The sequence below is a fragment of the Natrix helvetica genome (genome assembly GCF_964273705.1).
Source record: "Natrix helvetica genome assembly, chromosome: 1".
Taxonomy (NCBI): Eukaryota; Metazoa; Chordata; class Lepidosauria; order Squamata; family Natricidae; genus Natrix; species Natrix helvetica.
This window is the reverse complement of record NC_138548.1, coordinates 157,597,885-157,616,221: the sequence shown is the minus strand read 5'-3', so window position 1 is coordinate 157,616,221 and position 18,337 is coordinate 157,597,885. Positions and strand designations below refer to the sequence as shown.

The 18,337-nt window shown below is 42.5% G+C and overlaps 1 protein-coding gene across 6 annotated transcripts in view; it reads right to left on the bottom strand.

The window, feature by feature from the left end:
• SLC4A10 (solute carrier family 4 member 10) overlaps nt 1-17,828 on the bottom strand; it is a 240,184-nt gene extending 222,356 nt beyond the window's left edge. The window contains exon 1 of one of the 6 annotated variants that reach the window (XM_081943648.1): nt 17,708-17,828. The gene's annotated coding sequence lies outside the window, so the exon portion shown is untranslated. Of the gene's footprint in view, nt 1-16,576; nt 16,795-16,970; nt 17,022-17,707 lie in introns of those variants that run through there. The other 5 variants (XM_081943642.1, XM_081943641.1, XM_081943649.1 and 2 more) reach the window with 5 other exon arrangements.
• Between the last annotated feature and the right edge of the window lie 509 nt (nt 17,829-18,337).

Genomic DNA, 18,337 nt, shown 5'->3' with positions numbered 1-18,337 from the left:
CCAGGGGTGTCAAACTGGAGGCCTGTGGGTCAGATGCATACTGTGCAGGCAAAGGTGGGTTCCTACCGGTTTGGACCAGTTCGGCCAAGTAGGTAGTAACTCGGCCAGACACGTGCCCGAACCGGTTCTATCAGCGGCAGTGATTTTTATTTCTGTGCGTGCGTGCACCTGAAGCGCATCCCTGAGCGAACCAGCAGTAAAAGAAGCCGGAAACTACCCCTGGTGCAGGCCATGCCATCCCCAGCTCCGTGAAAGTGAAAACATCACTAAATGTCACGTGACAGCAGTGGGATGCCACGAGTTTGACACCCATGCTGTAAGCCATCCAGAGTCACAAAGAAAGGCAGCTATACAAATTGAACGAATAAATAAAAAAAGTAAATAACTATGTACTGTATAGTTCTAGTAAAAGTAGCTTTAGAAGACCAAAGAGCCCACCAGGGGAGTAAGAAAAGGAGTTTTGTTTTAAAGCTGATTGTTGCACCTACTCATAGGTGCTCTCTGATGCTTTCATTTTGTATACCAAAATATCATTTAACTTTGCATATAAGTAGGTGTGTGAGCCCAGCTGTATAAACACACACTTATACTAACTTTACATACACAAGCACACGTAATAATATGTAACCAGATCTGACTACAAGTAGACCACTTAGATTAATTCCTTATATTTTTCTGAGTTCCTGAAAGAATCACATTTATTGATCAGTTCAAACTGTGTCTTCATTAACTCTTAACAAAGATATTTCTCGTGGCTGATGTATTCACTGTTGCAATATACTGTAGACTCTTAGTGTCAAAGGAAAACTATAAATTGGGATTGAGTAATAAGATTTATACTGCAAAAGAACATCACTGCAAATACAGAAAAGGCCTCATGGGATGCTAGCATTATGATCTGCAACCTTTCCGTATTCTATTGTGTAATCCTCATGCATCAGTGTGAGTCAACTGGTCTGCTTACTATAATGTGATAATTTGATCATAAAGATTTTCTAAAGTCAGAACTCTCTGTCAACGTTTATGCCAAAAGTCATTAAATCATTTCACAAGCACAATTTTTAAACAAGAACATTGCCTTCCTCTGTGAAAGGTGGCCATTTTCTTTCTCATTCCCTCCCCTTCCTACCCAAAATAGGGTCTGACGTTTGTATTTCTATTTCAGCTGGATAACCTGGTGACATGGAATGGCAGTCTCTCTTCTTAATTCCTAATCTATACATACATACATACATACGTACGTATGTATATGTGTATATGTGCGCATGTATATGTATATGCATATACATATACATATACATATACATATACATACATATATAACGTGTGTGTGTGTGTGTATGTGTGTGTGTGTGTGACGCCTGGAGCAATTTCAATCAAACTTGGTACCCAGACAAAGTAGACCACTACTTCTTGGTAAGCTAGAAAAAAGTTGGCTAGATAGCATGACCATCAGATGGATTTGTAACTGGCTGACAAACTGTATTCAATGAGTGGTCCTTAATGGTACTATGTTTACATGGAGGGAAGTAAGCAGTGTAGTACCACACGGTTCCATCTTAGGCCCGAAACTCTACGATATTTTCATAAATGACTTAGTTGAGGGAATAGAAGGGGAACTTATCAAATTTGTGGGTGATACTAAGTTTGCAGGAGTAGCCAACACCCCAGATGACAGGCTCAAGATCCAGATGGTGTCAAGGTTCTGAGTAATGAATCCAACAATCCAATAACTCTGAGACTTTCAGCTTTCTCAAAGTTCTGCTTTATTGAGTATATCATTTCAGCATGTTTGAAATGCAAAACCAGCTCTGGCTATTACCCACGCTTTCAGTATAATTAAAGAACAGACAGCTCCTTCTCTCCTTGTCACAGGTCACATTGTTCAAGTAGGTGTTCTGACATCTCCTTGGTAACCTCTTCCAGTCTCTGGCCTGCACCTGTTGGGATGACCCTGGTTCCCACGAGATAGTAAATTGTTGGTGACTGGTCTGACATTCCAGAACTCCTTTTGTGACAGTGACAACAATCAACCAATGGAACAGAAGTTGCCTTCAGAAGTTGTGGGAGCTTCATCACTTAGAAGCTTTCAAGAAGAGACAGAACTGCCATCTGTCAGAAATGGTGTAGGGTCTCCTTCTTGGGCAGGAGGTTGGACAAGATGACCTACAAGATCCCTTCCAACTTGTTAATCTGTTAAAGACATCAAGATGACTGGTACTCAATGCTGTCAAAATGTCTAATAGGAGAGTCCAAGTGCTAATCAGTCTTGACCCAGCTTAACCTCCCAGGCCAGACAAGAACACCAGTTCTGTCCGCTGCTCAGATGCTTGTGGTGAAGTAGAAACATCCACATGTAGCTTTACAATTTCAAGCATCTCTTCTTTACCTGCAGGAAACACTTTAAACTGGACTCTTAAGACATTACACTAAAAGTTGGTTGGTGGTTTGTGATTCAGTCTATGGTGCAAACCAACCAATTGGTTTAATTCAGCAAGATACCAGAGTTAATCATGATATACTATGTTAACCAAGTATACTATGTAATCATAGCCACAGTGTGACCATAAAGTCCTGCTTGGTAGTCTTCAAAGTGATTTACCAGATTTCGAGAAAGATTTCCAGATTCTTTGCCTTGATTCCCAAATTCTCTGCTCTGAATCTGTTATCAATGTGGATTTGGAACTGTACCTGCCTGGTAATTCTCTATGATGAAGCAGCCTTCTTTTAAACATATTTTAATAATCCCCATTACGTTCAGATGTTGAGTCTATAAGAAGCAGATCTACAAGGGAACTAATCTATTACAGGAAAATGCTGTGTTGCTACAGATGGAGATATTCTCTATCCCTGCTCTATGTCCATATTTTCATATTAGTGTTTTCATAAACCATGATTATAGGTATTTATCAAATTCATCCGGGGTTGGAAGAATTGGATCTAGTGTAACTGATTTTTTCCCTCCCTTCTCTTTATTATAGAGTACTGAGGCTTGAAATTGTTTAGGGGAACCCATTCAAAAACTTTAGACTTAACCCATTATCTTCATTGGGTAGTGTATAATTCAAAAATGGCTTCTAAGAAGTGCTCTGGACTTTGTGTAAACACGTCACTTACCTTCTATTCACTGGGGCAGCCCAACCTTTCCCCAGCTTCTGTGAAAGGTGTCAACTCATGAAACCTAATGTGGCTTTCAAAGCAGCCAATTCCATGGTTGTGTGGAAATCTGGAAAAGGTCAGGCTGTTTTAGTGAACAGCTAAACCAGAGGTGGGTTTCACATAATTTCACTGGTTTGCCACGCACTGAAACTGTGAGCATGCACTTCCTGAGCATGCTTTCTGCACCTGCACTTTCCTCACATGTGCGACTTGCACTCATGCATGGGGCTTAGAAAACATGGCTAAAGAGGATGGCAGAGCGCTGGGGCACATCCACAGGTCACCACTACTGGTGCCCAAACCGGTCCAAACCATCTGAATTCCACCACTCAGCTAAATAGTGGGTCTCTGCTCATCCAAGATCTGAAATAATTTTCTGAATCATTTTCAAAAGGTGTACAGAGCCCCTAATATATACTTTGATACACATTCACTACCCCGAACAAGAACCCGGGAAGAATATTAGAGGAGGAACAATTTTTAAAATTCCAAGAGAGAGTGACCGACTCCTGTATGCGGCTTCTGAAGAATAAATCAGTTCCACAAAATGCTGTTAGTTTCCCCAACCTATTTCTCCAGGCCCCTTATAAGCGTTGGATGACAAACTCCAACTTCTAATCTATAGCAATGGCCATGACAACTAGACAGAAGAGGACATATAGCCAAACTCATATATAGAACCATGATTTACCAAGTAACCAAACGATGCCTCTCTTTATTTCAGCTTAATCATAGGTATTTTAAGAGTGGTCCTTTTTTTTCTTTTTTCTTTTTACACATAATGTCTAGCTGAGGAGCTGGGGTAGAGAAAAATCTTTTTTTTCTTTTACAGAACATTCCTGAAATGCCTGAATAGTAACATTCATAATTCTAACTATTAGCTCCTACTACAAAGTATCATCTCTACATTATCAAAGGATATTTTAGAGCAGCTTGAACTTTTTAAAATTCATTTCAATAGACTCACAATTATAAGTATCAAAAGCATAAGAACAGAAAGCAAGCATTTTATTTTTAGAATAATTCAGTCAATTTAGGGAGCTTACACTTTGAGGGTAAGGATGACATTTTTTTTTGTTCTTGTTTGTCCTCAGAGACTTGAAAACATGACTGATCACTACCAGCAGACCTGTTCTTCATAAAATGAAGTCTTGTCTTGATCTATGCTATATATTCAGATATCACGAACAGCAACAGCCCTAGGTAACCTCCTGTCAATTTATACAAGAATAATAGTATTGAGTACCTACTGCGAAAATAATTTTAAAAGATGTTGAGACTCTTTAAAAAGTGCAGAGGAGAGCAACCAGGATGATTAGAGGACTGGAGGCTAAAACATATGAAGAACGATTGCAGGTACTGGGCATGGCTAGTCTAGTGAAGAAAAGGACCAGGGGAGACATGATAGCATTGTTCCAATATTTGAGGGGCTGCCACAGAGAGGAGGCAGTCAAGCTATTTTCCAAAGCACCTGAGGGCCAGACAAGGAATAATGGATGGAAACTCACCAAGGAGAGATTCAACCTAGAAATAAGGAGGAACTTTCTGATAGTGAGAGCAATCAACCCATGGAACAGAAGTTGCCTTCGGAAGTTCTGGGGGCTTCATCACTGGAGGCTTTCAAGAAGAGATTGGATTGTCATTTGTCAGAAATGGTGTAGGGTCTCCTGCTTGAGCGAGGGTTGGAATAGATGACCTATAACCGTGATGGCGAACCTATAGCACGCGTGCCACAAGTGGCACATGGAGCCATTTGTAACGGCACGCGAGGCGCTGCCCTGTTAGCTGGCCAGCGCGCATGCGCGCGCTGGCCAGCTGAGTTCACCTTTTTAAAAGCTATTTTTTGCTTTCCCCAGGGTCCAGAGGCTTTATAGGAGCCTGGGGGGGGTGAAAAGAGCCTCCCCCGCCCCCCCGGGAGGCTTCAGGGACCTTCCCTGAAGCCTTCGGAACGCTTAAAACCACCCTCCGAGCAAACCAGAAGTGACTTCCGGGTTAAGCGCTCCGAAGGCTTCCGGGACCGTCCGAGGCTTCCCTGATGCCTTCGGAGCGCTTAAAACCACCCTCCGAGCAACCCGGAAGTCACTTCCGGTTTGCTCGGAGGGTGGTTTTAAGCGCTCCGAAGGCTTCAGGGAAGCCTCCGGACAGTCCCTGAAGCCTCCGGAGGGCCTCCGGGGGGTCGGGGGAGGCTCTTTTTGCCCTCCCCAGGCTCCTATAAAGCCCCTGGAGCCTGGGGAGGGCAAAAAAATGTAAAAATGGGGGGGTCGCGTGTTGTGCGCGCATGCACACTGGGGGGGGTCGTGCATTGCATTATGGGTGCGGCACGCCCGCACTCGACCCCCCTGCGCTCCCCCCACTTGTGGCACGTGAGCCAAAAAAGGTTCGCCATCACTGACCTATAAGGTCCCTTCCAACTCTGTAAATCTGAGTTGAAATTCTACATATGTAATGCACAACATTTAAATCAACATGTAGGGGTGGGTAACCTGATGCTCTCCTGATATTTTGAACTTCAGCAACTACAATCTCTGCCACTGTAGTAGGTGGGGCTGGTGAAAATGGAAGGCCAATTGAAGTAAAACAGCAGAAAGTGTAAGTATAATCTTTATTGTCATTGTACTTAAATACAATGAAATTGGTTAGATGACAATAAATAAATGACAAAGAAAACATCAAGGATATATCCATATACCCACCAGATATTAAAGCTGCCTTGGAAAGACTCTTATTTCCTGCACAAAAGGGGTATTAGGAAACACACCAGTGGTGGGTTCCGGATCCCGTTGCAACTGGTACGGTTGCAACAGGGCCTGGCATCCTCCACATGAATGGCCGCAGCGCATGTGCACACATGCGCAGTGTGCGCATGCATCTTACCTTCCAGCAACGCCTCTGCAAGCCTCCGCAATGCTCCAGCTGCTCAGTGGAGCATCGCACAGGTGGTATAAGCCCCATGCGTGTGCACGGAAGAGCCGAAGGCTTTAAAGGACAGGTAAGGAGCGAGGGTGGGCAGGTGGGCCCTCCGGAGCACCATACTGGAACTGTACCCGGTGCTCTGGACAGGCTCCAGTACGCCCGTACCGGGGCATACCTCCTGCAACCCACCACTGAAACACATGTATTATAATCAGCCTTAGCTTAGATCAGTTTTTGTTTTTCAAGCTATTCCTCCTTCCCAATCAAAGGGAAGGTTTCAAAAAAGTTATTCTCTTTTTCTATTAAGAGTTCAACATAAATCTTTATTTACATCTGTTGTAAATCAGAAATGGTTTCTCTGTATTTCTTTTTCTTTCTGAAGTTTTGTTTTTGTTCCTTCTTACATTGTTTACTTTTTTCCTACTTAATTATTCATTTTTGTTAGTTTTTATCTACTAAAAAAAAGCTAATAAAGTTATCTTTTTAAAAAGCTATCAGATCGACTGATTATAGTGTGATTATTTGTTTTTATAGTCCAATGTTTTATTATGTTCCAGATAACACATGTGAGCCATCAAAGGTCTCTATAATAGTGCCAGAGTAAAAATAAATAAATAAACAGTAAGCCTATTGAAGTTTTATGCGAAGATAAAGACTTCATTCAGCTCAATGGAAAAATTAATTGTAAATACACATGCGCACACAAACACAGTTTTCTCCCAAATTCATTTCTAAAGTTTTCTCATATTAACTAGAAATATGGGAAACTTTTCCTATAAACAATCATGTCAATTCAAAAATGTGAGACCATAATTCAATGGAAAATATATGCACTGCCTGCAGTCCCAGAAACTTTTTTTTTTTTTTTTGCATTTCTAATTTAAAAGGTTAAACATATATTTTTTTAAAAAACCATGAAATTAAACAGTTGGTATCAGTCACAAAACTACTTAGAGGAATCAACAATCAGAGACAATAGGTTCCGTTGTTTATAATTTGCATATTTTGAATAAATTATCCTGGTTGGTTTTGTTTTTTTTTAAGTAATTCTCAATGCAGACAATTTTCTGGTTTCAGTTGCCAAGGCTGCAGTGCCACATAGTGGTCATCACACAAACTGCACAGCACAGAGTTAGCAATAATTACACAAGCAGGCACCACAACATCGTTTTAATTGTTTAGGACGGGGTGCCAAGCTCAATTTCATTGAGGGCCGCATCAGGGTTGTGTTTGACCTTGGGGGGATGGGGTGGGCGTGGCCAAGGCGGGCGTGGCCAGCTCAATGTCACTCATATCGGAGGCGCCTGTGAAGGTCCGAGCACTCTACCAGCGAAAACAGGCTGCTGAGCTCCGTAATTTTCCTCATTTGCAAGAAGACATCATGACACATCATATCCTTGTGGTTTCAAATAGTTATGCCAATAATAGTGAAGGGGTTCTCAGTGCAGCCACTGGGAAAGCATGCTGTATCCAACTCTTACGAGAACACAAAGTAGGGCCTCTTTCTTATCAAGGGCAGGATGGTTTTGGAAGAAGGAGGTGAACCAAAGCCTTTTAAACCTGTAAACCTAATAATCTACAGTGAATAATAATCATAAATAACCTCCAAAATTGGTACAGCAATTACAGGATAGAATTGGTTCCTAAGTAAATCCCTCTGATATCTTTACTGTTGTGTTTAAGTCAACCAGAGGTAGGCGTCACACACTGTAACAACCGGTTCGCCAGAACCCAAAATGTGAGCATGCGCACCCTTCTGCACATGTGCACGGCATCAAAAACCCGGTGAATATATAGGACAGTGATGGCGCACCTTTTCGGCACTGGGTGTTGAAAAGATCGTGTGGAAACACGCACTTGTCAGGGCCACGCTCTGGAAAAGCCAAACTTCTGGGTTCTAGTGCACATGCTCAGCACATGATCAGCTCACCGGCATGAATGTGCAAGCTGATTTTCAGCACTGCCATGCGGGCAAAGGGATCATGCTCCGGAAAAGCCAAACTTCTGGGTTCTGGCACACATGCGCACCCGACAATCAACTGGCCGGTGCGCACGCACACACCAGTTTTCAGCACTACTGCACGTTTGAAGGACAGCTGATCATCACGCACGTATGCACGCCAGAAACCCGGAAGAGAAACAGGCCGTGAGTGCTCGGCAACATGGCTTTGTAGTGCCACTTTGGGCACATGTGCCATAGGTTCGCCATTACGGATATAGGATGTGATAGCGTCAGGGCAGGCTCAGCAGCTGGTCAGAACTACCGGTTCGCCTGAACCGGTCCGAACCGGCAGCAGCCCACCACTGCAGTCAACAGATATATCAATACATTGTTCAAAGGTAAAATCCATGGCATTGATATCATTTTGATGGGAGTATGATTCTGTTACTGCTCCTGGAGCTGACCTTGTCAGCACTCCACAGCAGGGGTCCCAAACCCCAATCCATGAACCAGCATTAGTCCACGGCGTGTCAGAAACTGGGCATGCCGTGATTCTAAACAAGCAAAGCCCCATCCACGGGATGCAGCCAGCACACGAAACCACGCCTCCCTCTGGTCTGCGGGAAAACGTCTCTCCACAGAATCAGTCCCTGATGCCCGAAAGGTTGGGGGCCACTGCTGTACAGGTAGTCCTCAACTTACAACCACAATTGAGCCCAACATTTATGTTGTTAAGTGAGTTTTGCCCCATTTCACTATTGTTCTTGTCGTCGTTAAGCGAATGATTGTAGTTGGTAAATTAATAACCCATTCACTTTACTTGTCAGAAGATCCCAAAAGGGGATCCCATGATCCCCAGGACCCCACAACCATCATAAACCTGAACCAGCCGCCAAGCATCTGAATTTTGATCACCTGACCATGGGGATGCTGTAACAGTTGTAAGTGTGAAAAATGGTCATAAGTCACTTTTTTCAGTGCCGTTGTAACTTTGAATGGTCACTCAATGAACTGTTGTAAATTGAGGACTATCTGTATGTTGCTCTGAGCCAGGGACAGCCAGGAAAGACCCTGGAGTGCTCAGGCCATATGGTCAGCATCTAACTATGAATCCACAAGTAGCTTCTTTTTCAAGAAGAATAAAGCCCCATCACAATACGACTGAATCCCTGTTCCACAATTTTTGTCCTTTTCCTGAATCATCTGTTAGATTCAGGAACAGGATCTGTTTGCTGAAAACAGCATCTTGTGGGAAATGTTTATGATGGAGAAAAGCCACAGAGGGAGGGAGGGAGGGAGGGAGAGAGAAGGAGTACGAGAAAAAGAGAGAAGGAATGAAAACCCAAAAAAAGTCACAAGAAGCCAGCAAGCAGGAGGCTGAGTGATAAAAGAGAACCGCCAATCAACGATCACTCCACACAATAACCATTTGTAAAATCAAAGCACACCTGTGTCCATTCATAAATTGGGTCTGTGACGCAATAGCAAAGCAAGATTGAAAAAAACATGGCTTGGAATTGGTTTTCCGGCTATAGGTCGTACCTATTCTGTTGTGCTAAGCAATGTTGCATAATGCAATCACAATCTGTTGAGTCAATCATAGTGGCCCGCTTCAAAGATTACATCAATTCAGAATTGTAAAAAAACGTCTTATAGGTTAGTATTATGTCTGAACAATCCAATAGGATTTTGGTCATATATTGGAACTGACAAAACCACTACCCCATATCCAAAAACACTTGTTCCATGGAGAAAGGGGGGGAGGGAGAACGACCTTTGAAACTGAATGCTGAGCAAATGGAAAACTAAAGCAGAAACAAGGATCTCTAAAATACGGTATGCAGTGTATACATGGAATCATAAGCTGCAAATGATCGTGTATACCAGGGGTATCAAACTTGATTTCATTGAGGGCCGCATCAGGATTGTGTTTGACGTCGGGGGCCAGGATGGGCATGGCCAGCTTGACGTCACTTGTGTCGTGGGCGTCTGTGGTGGCCCAATAGCTCAGCCAGTGAAGACGTACTCCAGAGCTCCATTTTCAGCTGCGACGGTCTCCTGCCGCCTTTTGCCAGTGAAAATGGAGCTTGGAAGGGCCACATGCTCCAAATTTTGCAGGCCATATGCAGCCCTCCCAAGCTCCATTTCCACTGACTGACTGCGAGCCAGTCCTTTGCTGTTTCTAGTGCGGCCCCCGCAGGCCAGATCTAAGCACCACACGGGCCAGATCCGGCCCCCAGGCCTTGAGTTTTATACCCCTGGTTTATACTGTACCTTTGTGGGAGATAGTATACAGATGGTTTTCCCTCCATTGAAATGATTCCTCCCAAACATCCCTGGTCTTTGGGTCAGGTGAGCGGAGGGGATATAAAGCTTGATAACTGCAGCTAATTGCACCTTCCTTTAGGAATCTAACTTTTAAAAATTACCTATAAGTTAATGAATGTCTTATGGCAGTACATTTCATAGGATCATCCAGAAAGAAGTGCTCGCTTTTTCTGCTATTTCAATTCTGGCATTATGAAAGAAAAGAAGAAAACCCTCCATCACAGACCTCTTTAAGAGCTGGGGCAGGGAGTTTCATTCCACTAAGAAACCACTGACTATCTCCAGCTCTAAATAGCAATAGCACTTAGGCTTATATACCGCTTCACAGTACTTTACAGCCCTCTCTAAGTGGTTTACAGATTTGGGCCCTCATTTAACTAACCTTGGAAGGAAGGAAGGCCGAGTCAATCTTCAGCTGATGAGATTCGAACTGCCAAACTTCTGGTAGCCGGCAATCAGCAGAAGTAGCCTGCAATACTGCATTCTAACCACTGCACCACCTCGGCTCTCAATAAATTCCCTCAAACAGAGGGCTGTCCTCAATGCAGTTTGATCTATGTCTACTTTATTTTAAAAAGCAAATCTATTTCTATTTATACTACTTATAGTATATACTATACTACTCTTGCTCCCCCACTTCCTGCATCCTGAATGTGGACACTTGACTTAAGATACTTTGCCCCAAGGCATGCAACCTTTTCGACCCATTTTGCCTTTGACTGTTAAATTAGGATCACACCGCCCCGAGTCCCTTTCGGGAGAGGGGGCGGTCTATAAATACGAATAATAAATAAATAAATAAAATCACATTCCTCAAAGTGGCTGAAGTCAGGGGAAAAAAATAAATTGATTTAAGTTATCTGCAGGATCGCATCCTACCACACTCGTCCCTGCGACCTATCCGCTCACACAGGGAGGGGCTCCTCCTGGTGCCGTCCGCTAGGCAATGCCAGCGGGCGACACCTAGGAGTAGGTCCTTCTCTGTGATGGGCCCAACCCTCTGGAACGACCTCCCCCCTGATATTCGAACTACCACTGACCTCCGTTCCTTCCGTCAAAAGTTAAAGACTCACCTATTTCAATCAGCTGGCTTGGCACTTTCTTAGTTTTACCTCCCGGGGATTTATTTTAATTGGGTTTGGGGTTTTAATTGGGATGTTTTTAGGTATTTATTTCTTGTACAGTCTATCTCCCCCTCTAATGTATTTTAAATGTATTTTATTGTTATATCTGTATTTTATGCACTGACTGTACACCGCCCCGAGTCCCTTTTTGGGAGAGGGGGCGGTTTAAAAATCTAAGAAATAAAATAAAAAAATTAGTTTACTTTTCAATGAAATGAAATACAGTTAATAGGGTTACTGTCTATGTATTATAGGTAGCCCTTGGTTAATGACTGCCCTATTTAGCAGCCATTTAAATTTATGATAATGCAGGAAAAGTAGTTTTATGATTGATCCTGGAATTTCCATGGTCACGTGATGATGCTTCTGGCATTTTGCAACTGGTGCACATTTACAATACACAGTGTTCTGCAGTCAAATGATCACCATTTGCAAACTTCACATCTGGCTTCCAACAAAGTCAAAGGAGAATATATATATATATATATGTATATATATATATATATATAATGTATTGTGTCACAACCCCTGGTATGCCCAAATATGGAAGGGAACATACTGCTTCCCTTTTCTGTCTTTCGGCTCACCCTAGGAGCCATCCAGGCAGAAAGCCATTTTTTTATGTTGCCTTGTTACATTTGTGCTGATAAATAAATAAAGGGAGACTAGTATAGATCTATTTCAAGCTATTTAGCTCTCATCAACTAGCCATACCCTTACTGGGAATTGAACTTGGGCTGCATTACATATTAGGCAGTTGTATTAGCCACTAAGCCACAGGGTCTCCTCCTTTATCAGCTAAGGCTGTGGCTTAATGGCTAATGCAACTGCCTAATATGTAATGCAGCCCAGGTTCAATTCCCAGTAAGGGTATGGCTAGCTGATGAGAGCTAAATAGCTTGAATTGATCTATACTATATATAATAAGTTGCAGTTAAATGATGTCTTCCTTAATTCTTCTTTTTTTCTTTTACTGAAATCTTTACAGCTAACTTTTCTTCTCTATACATATTATATGTTGTCTCGGCCTCAATTTACAGTGCTCAGCATACTAATCTCATTTTTTTCTCATCCAAATCATCTTTCATGATTCCACCAAACTTTTTTCATACATTCCATTCCATAGACATTTTTGAAAAAAAATCATTCAGATATTACGTTTCCTCACCTTTTGTGAAAGTAAACTCATGTGATATTTTTTCATCCAGGATTCGTATTTTCCCTTTCTCATCTCTTTCCCTTTTTTCCTTTCCTTTTTTTTTAATATTCCCTTTTTTTCTCAAGTTCCAATTTTGATATTACAATAGCAACAGTGGTCAGTGCCCTGTTAAAAACTTCTCATTACACTTGTATTCTTCATTAATTATAACAGTAACCGAGTTGGAGGGTACCTTGGAGGTCTTCTAATTCAACCCCCTGCTCAAGCAGGAGACACTGCATCATTCCAGGCAAATGTCTGTCCAATCTCTTCTTAAAAATCACCAATGATGGAGCACCCACACCTTCTGGAAGCAAGCCATTCCTCTGATTAATTGTTCTCACTGTCAAGAAATTTCTCCTTAGTTCCAGGTTGGATCTCTCTTTGTTAAGTTTTCAACTGTTACTTCTTCTCTGGCCCTCAGGTGCTTTGGAGAATAGGTTGATCCCCTTCTCTCTGTGGCAGCCCTTTAAATATTGGAAGACTGCTATTAAGTCACCTAGCCCTTCTCTTTGTTAGTCTATACCCGGGATGGTAAACCTATGGCACCCATGCCACAGGTGGCACGCGGAGCCATTTGTCAGGGCACACATGCACGTGCTGGCCAGCTGATTGTAGCCTTTTTTTTTTTGAGGCCATTTTTCACCCTCCCCAGGCTCCAGAGGCTTTATAGGGGCCTGGGAAGGGTGAAAACAGCCTCTCCTGCCCCCCCCCAAGGCCCCCCGGAGGCTTCAAGAACTTCCCTGAAGCCTCCAGAGCGCAGAAAATCGGCCCTACAGGCAAGCCGGAAGTTCAGGAATGGATTTCCGGTTTGCTTGTAGGGCCGGTTTAAGCCCTCCGGAACCTTCAGGGGCCTTGGACTAAAAATGGTCCAACCGACAAACTGGACATCTGGTTTGCTTGTAGGGCCATTTTCCGTCTTCCAGAACCTTCAGGGAAGCCTCTGGAAGGCCCCTAAAGACTCCAGAGGGCTTAAACCCGCCCTACGAGCAAAATGGAAGTCCATTCCTGAACTTCCGGTTTGCCCGTAGGGCTGGTTTTTTGCGCTCCGGAGGCTTCAGGGAAGCTCCTGAAGCCTCTGGAAGGCCTCTGGGCAGGGGGGGAGGCTGTTTTTACCCTCCCCAGGCTTCTATAAAGCCTCTGGAGCCTGGGGAAGGCGAAAAAAGCATGCAAAAAATGGAGGGGAGCCCCTGTCATGCACGCATGTGCACTGGGGAGCTCGTGCATTGCATTATGAGTGCAGCACGCCCGTGCACGACCCCCCCTACGCTTCCCCCACTTATGGCAAGCGAGCCAAAAAAGGTTCGCCATCGCTGGTCTAAACTCTAGATATAGCTGGTTCCTGCAACTGTTCAGTGTAAATTTTATCCTCCTGTGCCCAATCATTTTAGTTGCTCTACTTCGTACTCTTTCTAGAGCCTCAACATCTTTTTTGTATCTTAGTGTTCCAAGTGTGATCTTAGCAGTGATTTCAGTCCTTTGTCACAATCAAACCAATCATCCTCTTCATATGCCTTTCTTTGTAGTATACAGTATATGCATGAATATGCATTCTTAAACCACATAATCCAAAGGAAAATCTTCTATTCAAATATTTATCATTGATCATTCTTACTCATTGTTCGGTCTCCAAATGACCTATCTCTTTTTCTATATTTTCTCATTTTGTTCATGCAGAATAATTTTCTTTCTCCTGGATTATTCCATTCAAAATACTACACACTTTTTTTCCAAAAACACATCTCTGGTTATTCCATTATCACCATTCACTGGAGTGTAACAAGCAATTAACCCCCAAATATGAATTCATACTTTCATATGCCCATAACAACCTAGGTGATATCAATTCATACTTTCTGCCACACATTTTAGCCCTTTCATTCATAATTAAGCTTACATCTTCACTTCACTGCATGTAGTCATCAACTCCACAAGATCAAATGACCTTCTTTTAAATCTTCTACATTCCTCCCCTTCTCTCTTAGTTTTGCAAACACATGTTTATTTTTAATTTAATTTATTAATTCATGCTTTTTATCACCTAGGCCTTCTGAATTCCAGATGGCAAGCGTCGATCTTCACAACTCCATTGATATTCATCTCTGCCACCCATCAGGGTTTTATCAATCAGGTTTTTCACATAATGCTTTTTAGCAATACAGAGAGCAGAGTGGTGGTCTGGGGGTGAAGACACTTGCCTCCCACTTGGAAGGTTGAGAGTTCAATCCTAGATAGCAGCAGCTTTTTCTCTTTGTAGGGCGCAAAGGAAAATATCTGCTGCAAACTTTGCATGGAGTCAGGAAGGGCATCTGGCCAGTAAACGCTCCATCCAGTCACCCCGACTCTATCGCAAATTAAGGGTTTACAAGGTTGTAAAAAGGGAGTGTGCTTTTCAGCAATGCAGAGAAGGTATAGATCAGGCTCTCAATGACAATTGTGCCACATGCAGCATTCATTAGTAGTGATGAGAACAGTGCCTATCAGGTTTGACATTTTGCCCCAAGCACAACGTGTGATAGTCCTAAATTAGTTGAATCATGGAATCAGTGCTCCGCTTCCTAAGGACAGGGTATTTTTCCCCTCTCAAAAATTGGCACCCTGTTTAACTTGGTGCCCTGGGCAACCATGCAGTTTACTTACACAAACAAGCCATCTTTGAGCACTCACTTCTATCCCAGGCATGTTCATACTTTTCAACGCAAGCTGGGATCTCTAGAGCCAGAGTCTCCAACCTTGGCAACTTTAAGTCTGGAGGATTTCAACTCCCAGAATTCCCCAGCCAGATACTGACAAACCCACAGGATGCAAATTTGTAACACTGTTGGGGCTGTATTCAAAGTTTTGGGGAACCCTATGTGTCTCATAGGTGGCTCAGTGGCTAAGACGCTGAGCTTATTGATCAGAGAGGTTGGCAGTTTGGCAGTTTGAATCCCTAGTGCTGCATAACGCAGTGAGCTCCCGTTACTTGTCCCAGCTTCTGCCAACCTAGCAGTTCGAAAGCATGTAAAAATGCAAGTAGAAAAATAGGGACCACCTTTGGTGGGAAGGTAACAGCGTTCCTTGTTCCTTTGGCGTTTAGTCATGCCGGCCACATGACCACGGGGACGTCTTCGGACAGCGCTGGGTCTTTGGCTTTGAAACAGAGATGAGCACCACCCCCTAGAGTCGGGAACAGCTAGCACATATGTGTGAGGGGAACCTTTACCTTTACCTTCCTTATGTGTCTTCAGAACCTTTGTGTTACACCTACCTCTGCTTTACTCTGCCACCGGAAGGTCTGAGCATAAATTCCTCTTATATCATTGCTGATAAAAATGTACCAGACAATAGTAGCTGCATGGGTATTATTTTCATATGATATCAAATTATAGTGTCATAAAATGTTAATATCAAATGTAACAACTGATTTATCCCTTTCTTTATTCATAAAAGAAATGTGAATTCGGAATGTAGGAAAGGCAAGATATCAAATGGGGACACTTTCAAACATAACGAAGATTAGGCCTTCCAACACCAACCAATTAGAATGGCCCGCTTAAGCAAGACAAGCTTTAACTTGTATTTCTTTTGAGTACATTTGTGTAATCACCTCCTAATTAATACGTTAATTAGTTATATTTTAGGGTAGTGTGCAATTGCAGCCAAAGGGAATAAACAGGTTCACCAGCTGCTATTTTCTACATAGGAAGTAATATCCCTGCATATTCAAATTGAGACTTTGCATTTCTTTTTTTAAACTGCCCTGCAATGAATAGCACAAATGTCCCATTTATTTCAGGGAGACTTTGCAAAATTAAAATGCCATATAGTTAAAAACAATATGTGTGAACCACCTGCTTTCTATTGGACAAAGTCGATTGTCACGGAATGACAGCTGCCGCAAAGCCAACACCATTTCAGATTTTATCTTACCTTGCCAACTGGACTTACATTCACTCATGGGGTTCTTTCCTAGCACTGAATGAATTTCACTGCTATTAATATGCACTGGCAACTGCTTCTGCTCACTGGGTCACCCAGTGGGTCAACATTAGTTCAAACAAAGAACAATTCGCCCCCAGTTGGAAAAAAGACCGATGGGGAGCTTTTGAGTAGAGGGACAACTCTAGCCAGGGAGCAAACGTGGAGTCAGCTTCTTACTCAAGGAAAAAGTTCTTCCCTTGTGCTTCCTTTTGAGAGTTTCTTCAGATTTGGGAGGAAATGGACTAAAAGCCACGTCAGGACTTTTTAAAACTCCCCAAAGGGACCAAAAAGAAGCAACAACACAACAAACAATTGGATTGCAATGCTCACGATTTTGACTTACATATACACTTTGGATTTTATTCTGTAGTGATGCCTTCTCTAGTTTGAACTGGTTGGATGTAAAGTAACTTCACCAGTCACTTCCTGCATCAAATTTTTAGAAAGAAATAATCAATATACCAGTTAAACCATGGCTTGTATTAGCCATGGTTTAGTGGTTTGATTCCCACAATACCTCAAGCCAACCATGGTTTTCCAATCACATAATATGCTTATGCATCATGGCTTAGCACAATGTCTATGCATTTCATTGTAATTTCCCTGTGATATGAACCAGAGGCTGGCTTTGCCACCCATGCAGGAGCCAATCAGTTCTATGTGGCACCGTATTGATGAGAAGTGAGGTAAATTGAGGAGGAGGAGGAGGAGGAGGAGGAGGAGGAGGAGGAGGAGGAGGAGGAGGAGGAGGAGGAGGAAAACAACAACAATGCTGAAGAGCTGAGTCTCATGTTGCACTAACCATAATGTGGTCTGTTTCACTTTTGCTTAAGCTACTACAGCTTATTCAGGGAATCATATACACAGCAAACAATGGTATAAACCCAGCCAGTGTTATTGCATATCTGAAGACAATTGCTGCTGCCCCTGCCTTCAGTTGTGCAATGGCCACATTGAACCTCTAACAGAACTGAAGGATGAAAGACAAAAGAAATCTGCAGAATTCTCCTATAGAAAACGAGTAGTTCCTTGAAGTCCATCTACAGTCAAATATTCCCCCCACTGGGCCAGCAAAACTACCTGAGATATGATGACTGGCAGGAGTTGCAATACAAGACAAAGAAAACTTCATGGTTTTTGGTGGAAAGAATGACAGGTGTCCTTGCAGCATTCTGGGTGTAACAGACCATCTTGGAGAAACTCATTAAACCCTTTCACTTTTAATTATAGCCTTCTGTTGGCCATTCTCAACTGCAAAATCTTGATAATGTAATCCACCAGAGGGCAGGCTGCTGTGCTTAAAAAAATATCCTGAGAAATAAATTCAGAGAATCTATATACCCCAGCTTTTCCCCAGTCTGGTATCTTCCAGGTATGTTCAATTAAGACATCCATCATTATCAGTAAAATATAGGCTTTCTAAGCAAGATAATAAAAATTATGCTGAAATAATGCCATGATTGGAGAAGATTGCTATAGGCTTATTAGGGAAAATTACAGCTGTGTTTTTCTTCATGCCACTTCAAATGTGTATCCAATCTGACCAATTCACTATAAAGCAATCAGCTTGTTTTACCAACAGAAAAAAGCAATAAATAACAACTGAGAATATGAGAGAGTTTTAATAGAGAGACTGGCTGTTCATATTCATGGAGGGTTTTTTCTTCGTTTTTTACAACATATTTATGAGAAGACTTAATCGGTTTAAAA